We start from the raw sequence: 7,826 nt of genomic DNA, 5'->3' as shown, positions 1-7,826 counted from the left end.
CTTTGGAAAATAACATAAACTCTCATAGTCTCTGTTGTAAAGAGTAAATAAAATGACCTATGTGAAAGTGTCTGCAACAGTGGGGGGTACTTAACTGGGGTGATTCTGCCCCTCAAAGGACATTTGACAACGTCTAGAGAAATTTTGGTTGTCACAGCTGGTGGAGGGAGGGTGGAGGTGTGCTATTGGCATCAAGTGGGTAGAGGCCAGGGATGCTGTTTAACGGTATTCAATGTACAGGACAGCCCTCAACAACAAAGAATCATCCGGTCCAAAATTTCAGTAGTGCTGAGGTTGAGAAACCCTGTTTAGAACAATGCCTAAAGCATTATAAACAGTAAATGTTGGTTTCTGTTTTTCTATTAATCATGGTAAATCAAATGGAATAGAATTTTTACCCAGAAATGGCCACATCTGAAGGTTTATTTTCTAAAATATTTAAAGTAATCTGCTGTTTGAAGAAGAAGATTAAAGTGTAATTTAGAGACCAAAAAAAAGAGGAAATTCTATTCAGAAAGAAAGAAATAAAATTCTTATACAAATAAAATATGAAGAAAACCCCCAACAAATTCAAGAAATGCCCAAAGTCTAACTCCTCATTATAAAAGGGTCCCTGTAGTTCCTTTTGAAAAGCTCTGGGGCTAGGACAGACTTGCTCTAAGGTTTTATGTGGAATCAACCAAACTTTGAGGGAAAATTTCAACTGATTGGGATTTGCATTTCTACACTTATTTATACATTTTGCCTATATCAATGATTTATTTTAGAAATAAAACAGACAACATGGCAAATTGAACGGTTAAGTTTTATCCAGACTTATATGGAATTTCTTAGCTGAAAATAAAACAGAAACACCTTACGCAACTTCAATGCCGACACAGTACAGCTTTACCTGAAATATCTCAGTATTTCTTGTTTCTCCAGGAGTGGAGACACTAAACAAATATGCAAACATAAGGTGATTTTAATTCCTCTAAATCGATTTGACCCTATTTGTATCCAAAGTTCAAAAAATTTCTATTATATTTTGATGGGGCTGGGAGGGAGGGTGGCTCTGTAAATATTACCTAGCACTTCGTAATGCTATCACACCTAAATCCCACCTTCGTTTCATCTTTTTCTTTACACTGTGAGCAAAATTTGCAAAAAATAAAACTTGCCAAATTTGCAAAAACATGCCCCCCGAAAGGCTTTTACTTGTTAAACATGATCAGGAGGCTTGAAAATGAATTAAATTTGATGGTAAGTTTTGAACTAAGAAGTCTGATGAGCTAAAAATAGGATGAGAAAGAAACTGAGCCTTGATGGCTGCTCACTGGCCAGTGGCCCAGAATCCCTTCCTTGGCCTCAAGTAACTGATTAAAGTCTAAAGAAAAGGAGAGGGAGCGTTGTCAGTGGAACTGGACGGAAAAGTATCAGTGGAGGTTCAGGAGGAACTGAAGGCCATGGCTGAAACCATCAACCATGGCACACTTGTGAGCAGGGTAGGGGGAAAGTATTCTCTAAAAGTACTAAAAATAGTAGCTGTCATCTAAGGAGAGTCTCAAGGTTCAGGCACTTTATGGATATTCTTTCATTTGATCCTAACAACAACATTTCAGGGTTAAGATGATCTTTCCCATTTTTCAAATAAGAAAAATTAGGCCGAGAGAGAGAGATTCAGTAGATTGCCTGAGTTCACCCAGCTGGTAAATAGCCATGGCAGGATTTAAATATAAAATGAGAGAAATACTGAGATGATTGAAAAATATACCTCGATTTGTGCTTGTCTACAATGAAAAGAGATCTCTTGTGGGTTTTTACAAAATTAATAAACTTCATTTGTTAAGCAGTTTTAGGTTCACATATTGTGGGGAGCTTATACCAATTTTATAAATAATCTATAACTCTAAGAAATTAAAATCAACTGGAATCCCTCAAACCCCATGTAACCATTTCATGCACCTTTTCAATGGTTACACACACATACGCAATTCGACAAAAATAAAATATGCATTCTTTAAAAATCCAAAGATCACATTTTATAATATAGTTATTTTCTTTTTTGCTGTTTATTTTTGGTTTTTTTCCTACTTCCTTCATCCTCCACTTACTCCCACATTCTATTAATATAATGATTCCCATCATTTTTCCTTTGTTCATATGATCATAATCAAACATACACACGTACATATATACGAATGAATACACACCACTCTGCATATACATACATACGTAGGTTAGGGGGTTGCTGCTTTTTCATTAATGGAATCATCTCATAAACGTTTCTCAGTGCATTTTACCTAAGTACACTCAGAGGAAATCCCTGCATGGCAGCTGGTTTGGATCTGACCTATTCCTGACAATGGCAGTACAGTGTCCCAGAGCATGGACATACCATGGTATCTTCAACCATTTTCCTTTGATGGGCACTCACTTGATTTCTATTTTTCTGCTACTAAACAAAAACTGTTGTAATAAAGACCCCTGTGCATAGCCTTGACATATTTTGAGCCCTGAAATTCTCCCTTTCCTTCATTCACCCTCTATGTTCAGTCACCAGCTCCCTCAATTTTACCCCCAACCTATCTCTGGAATCTGTCCTCTCCCCACCTCCAGGGCTACTGCCCGGTTGGAATGTTCTTGATGTTTAGTGTAAACTATTGTAGTCCCTAAGCTGATCTTTCTACTTTTGATCTTTAATCCTTTTCTTTCACTTTTTCTCCCTCTCACAGTAACAAATCCTTCAGTTTCCAAGATTATCTTTCTAACACTCAAACTGATCTTATCTTTTCTGGTGGCTCCCTATTGTGTAAATAGTACAGTTGGCTAAGAGAAACAGTCATGCATTGAGATAACAAATGGAAACCAGTATTGAGACCGGATACAGGGCAGATAATAAGGAGTGGAAGCAACTGTCAAGTTCAAGAAGGACTGGGCCACCTCATTTGTTGGCTCCTACTTGGCTTCAACGGACTCTTGCCATGAGGGAATGTGAACTTGACTTGTGTGATCTTCTAATTTTTCACAGAAAAATCCTAGAAATCAGGATTTTCACAGTAGTCTTCCAATTTATTAGCTATACCAAAACTTCTGCAATCTGAAACATGGCTCCTAAGATCAAAGGTGGCCCAGCCTTTGTGTGTTATTTCCATCTCTCACTGCTCCTCCCTTCATACCCTTCACTCCACCCTCTGGTGATCATTCCCTGTTTGTTCACCCCCTACCAGGTGACTTCAATGTTATGAAGGCTGTTTGACCTAACTGATGCTTTGTCTCTAGTCAGAGTTGGGGTACAATGAGAACAGAAGGGAAAGCATAACAGAGAGAAGAAGCTGACATTAGAGGTCCCTGGGTCTCTTATCTGGGGGTCATGTGGAGGCACAGAAATCAGCTTCCGGTTACACCTGGGAGTGAGGTCATGACCTCTGCCATTTGTCACCCACTATACTCTATTCCAGGACCACTTCTCTGGATCTGTGGAGTTGGAATTTATTTACTGAGCACCTATCATGGACCAGGTCACAGCTAAGGACATTCACATACATTTTCACATTTATGTCTCAGAACCACTCTTCCAGGCAAGTTTTTGTCATGCCAAATTTTCAAATAGGGAACAGAGGCAAAGAGAGGTTAAATGGCTTGACAAATCACATAGCTAATAAGTGGCAGTGTTCAGCTTCCAACTTTAGTCAACCCCAAAAACACTTGCATTGAGGGTAGTGTTGTTACAAGCCTAAGATGGACTCAGTGCCACATTCAGAGAACAGCCTTTATTCTTCCTGATTGGATACATGTTAGAAAGTACAGTTTGCCCAGGATCATTTTGACCCTGTTAAAGATCTTTACTGAAGCCTTGCTCATGTCCTGTAGTATTTATCACTATTTCCAGAACCAAAAGAGAAAGTAATAATAATAGACAAAAAAGGTATCATGAGCTTCCAAGCTTGGAGTATAAGTGATTCTGCTCCATTAGCCTCAATCTACATTCTTATAAATTCAGCTTTACAAGGTTCTCTATTTACCAGCAATGCCCTGTGAAATCCTGTCTCTGGGAGACTTTCTGGTTGGGGCCCAGTGTTTGTATCCTAGCTGCATTCCCTGGAGTCCAGGTCTTCTTCAGGTTTTTTATTTATACTTATTTGTGATGGTTCTAGGTTAAGTCTTAGTTATTTCTGTGGGAAATCTGGTTTCTTCTGATAATCTTCTCTACTCTCTCTAATTCACCCATGGCAGTGGGAGAGAATCTCTTAATTCTGGCCCCCTTTGGAGGCCTTTTCATTTTCTCAGTTAACACTGAATATCAAAATTCTGGGTACTATACTTGGTGCTGGAGATAGAGCAGTTTTGATGCTCTTGAGGTTCTCACCGTCCAGTCTGAGAAACAGACATGGGAACAAATAATCCCAGAAGAGGGTGACAAGTATCCAGGTCCAGTGCGGGCACACAGGAGGGAGAGATCAACACCACTTATCAGAGAGACCAGGTCCAAATGGAGGAGGGCTACACCTGGGGACACAACTGCCAGATCTCTTTTGGGAATACATCATTGCTTCTCCTCAGGCCACAGAGAAAGATGGAGAAAGTCAAGGATTCTGTAGGTTTGTGGAGAGCCAGAAGCCGTTCCTCAAATTAGCTGATCATAGGTGGCTCCTTTCAGACTAAATCTAATCTGAGGGTAAATGTCACCTTATCTTCTAATTTTTCTTATCATCACATTTGCTTAATTTTCTCTGTCTTGTTAGTCAAGAGGCCCTGGGTTTTAAACACAAAGATCCATATCCATACTACCTAATAAGTAAAAGGTTTTGATCAAACTTTGGGGTTAAAAGTTAACAGGGTTGATTCCAGCCACAGCAAATCATTCCCCTTCTACAAGGCTGAGTCATCGCTTAGACCTGACCATAGATAAACCATGAAACATCTCCTCTTCCTGTCTTTCCATGGCTAAAACTTTCCAAGTACATTTCCATGACAAGTAAGATTTAGCCTCAGAAAGGGAGCTCTTCTATTTTGATCTGAGTCCCTTGGGAAATCAAGTTTAGGAAAAAAAGAAAAAGTTAAGTGATACAGCCTTAATCATGGCCACAACTTCTCCCAAAGTCACAATATCCCTAATGACCTGAAATGTCACAAGAGATGTGTCCAGGACTCTTGGTCCATTTTTGGAGGGGTATACCAATGAGCCCATAACCTAGAGGCCCCACACAGGGTAGGTAATTATGAATTCTACTCCTGCATTAATGGAGGGCTTGGGCCGTATTGAGAGTAATTGGATAAAATCTCTGGTCATGATGGTCACAACACTAAAAGACCAAGCCTAGGAGTGTTGGGGAAAGAAGACTAGGAACTTTATTATTCATGTTTTATTTTAAACTGAGAACAGCATTCCCTACAATGCATTTTCTAAAATGGTAGGAGTCACTCATATTGTACGAAGTGTTCATTCTCACAAAGAAAACTGGTTGACGAGCATTGGAAAATTGAAGGATCATTGTAACAGCACCAGAATGGGGAACTTGAGGGGTTGGCAAAGGGCCTTTTTTGTGAGATAGTCGGGTATGGGTGTCTGAATTGCTCACCCAAGGCTACAGAAAACCTGAGGGACTGGATGAAGCCAGGAGAAGAAATTCCGATAAAGAGAAGCCAGAATCCTGAAAGCAGAGAAGCAGTATTTATCACGCATCAGGGCCAGACGAGGTAAAGCTAGAAATTAATTAATGAATTGGTTAATTAATTTTTTAAAAGTTTCCAGTTGATGCTAAGACAACCTTGATCAGATCCAGAAAGAGAGTACAAGGGGGCTTGGGGTAGATGGGGGCGTCATGTCACCAAGACGGCAGCACAGGAGGCTCCAGCCTCTGCACCCACACAAAGATCAGCAATTAGACGGATATCGGTGAACAAAAACAGATCTGGAGGAGCTCTGGAGTCCACTTAAGAAAATGGAACAGCAAAACAGTGGAACAAAAACCCTGAGAATAACCACCTAAAAAGGGAAGGAAGACAGCTTCATTTTGTCTGCTTTGTTGCTTCCCCCCTGCACTCCCCCACATGCACACACCTACCAGGTGGCAGCGCTCAGCACAACGAGGGGAACACACAAGCTAGAAAGCGTTGCCTTCATCGGGAAAGGAAGAGTGAGGTGAGCTACCATTTTCCCCAGCCTTTCAGATCACCCCATGAAGGTTCTGCTTTGGTTTCACCCTGCCCAGGGAACACAGAGCGGAAGCAAATAGAGATGGCGAGGAGCAAGGGACAAAAGCAGGGGCTGCCAGTAGCAGCCATCCAGTGGGCGTGATCCTGGTTCTCGGTGACCTGCTTTACTGATAAACCCAAAAGTTTTCACCACTGAAGTAACCAACCGCCAGCACAACCACCATGGACCTCCTGCACATTTCACTGGCTGTCGTCCCACAGGTATTCATGTTTGCTGACACCAGCTACCTGAGTCTCTCCCTGCTCCTCACCCCCCAAATCCTGCCAGACCCCAGGAGCCACACCGACGGCCACTGCAGGCCTCTCTGGCTGCCAGAATACAAGACACCAGCCTAGATCCCAGAGACCGACCACTACCACTGTGTGTGTGCTCAAGGCTAGCCCCTCTAGCTGTGCATGTGCATGCAATCCATCACCAGACTTCACTGTCATGCGCGTGCATGGGGGGGAGCCGGTGAGACATGGAAAAGCATGCCCGAAGTCAGAGCCCCTGCAGCTGCTTGTGGGCCCAGATCTGGCCTTGTCTTTCCACCACATGCTTGCGCTGTGCTCACAGGCAGCCAGTGCACCTGCATGCTCCGGGCCCAACCTCCATCACCACCTTCTACTGCCGTGTGCCCATGACAAGAGCCAGCAGCCACAGTCGCGCACGCCGATAGCCAGGGCCTCCGCAGCTGCCTGCCTTGGCCCCCACCACTACGTGTACATTTGCAACCAACCCCCTGTCACTACACAGGTGCCTACAGCTGGTCCCCCACAGCCAAGTGTGTGTGTATCACTGGCTCTGGCCACTACCCGTGCTTGCCCTGGTCCCTAGCTGCTGGACCTGGAGATGCTGCTGGGCAGTGAAGCAACCTCTTAAGACCCCTTGCAGCCTCTTAAGATCTCTTGTAGTGCTCACCAAGTCAATTCCGTGGACCCCAATGGCCTGAGCCAATGAGCTACCATGCCCCCCTGGGGCTGGTGCCAGTGCACACCTCTGCACTCGGCTCTCAGCAGATTTCTTATCACAGACTTTGCGGAGCAGGAGAGAATGGGATGATATTCTAAGTGCTAAAAAGAAAGAAACTGCCAACCAAGAATACTCAACAAAATTGTCCTTGAGAAGTGAACGCAAAATAAAGACTTCTGCAAACAAACAAAAACTGAGAGAGTTCATTAACACTAGATCTGCCTTACAAGAAATGTTGAAATGAAAGACTGCTAACTAGAAACATGACAACATACAAAAATAAACAACACACATCTGAACTGCCAGATTCAGAATACTCTAATACTGTAATATGGTGACGTGTTAACCACTTAGGTCTAGTATAAAGGTTGAAAGACAAAAGAACTAATGATAACTTATAGCTACAGTAATTTGTTAATGGATACATAATATAAAAATGTATATTGTGACATCAAAAACATGTGGCGGGGGGATAATCAATAACAGGAGGAAAATTGGAAAATTTACAAATATGTAGTAATTAAACAACACACTTCTGAACAACAAATAGGTCAAAGATGAAATTAAAAGGGAAGTCAAAAAGTATATTGAAGCAAATGAAAATAAGAACTCAACATACCCAAACCTATGGGATCCAGCAAAAGCAGTGCCAAGAGGAATGTTTATAGCAATAAAT

This window comes from Balaenoptera ricei, chromosome 12, assembly GCF_028023285.1.
Source record: "Balaenoptera ricei isolate mBalRic1 chromosome 12, mBalRic1.hap2, whole genome shotgun sequence".
In the NCBI taxonomy this organism is placed as follows: domain Eukaryota; kingdom Metazoa; phylum Chordata; class Mammalia; order Artiodactyla; family Balaenopteridae; genus Balaenoptera; species Balaenoptera ricei.
The sequence above is the reverse complement of the archived record's forward strand: the minus strand, read 5'-3'. Positions refer to the sequence as shown.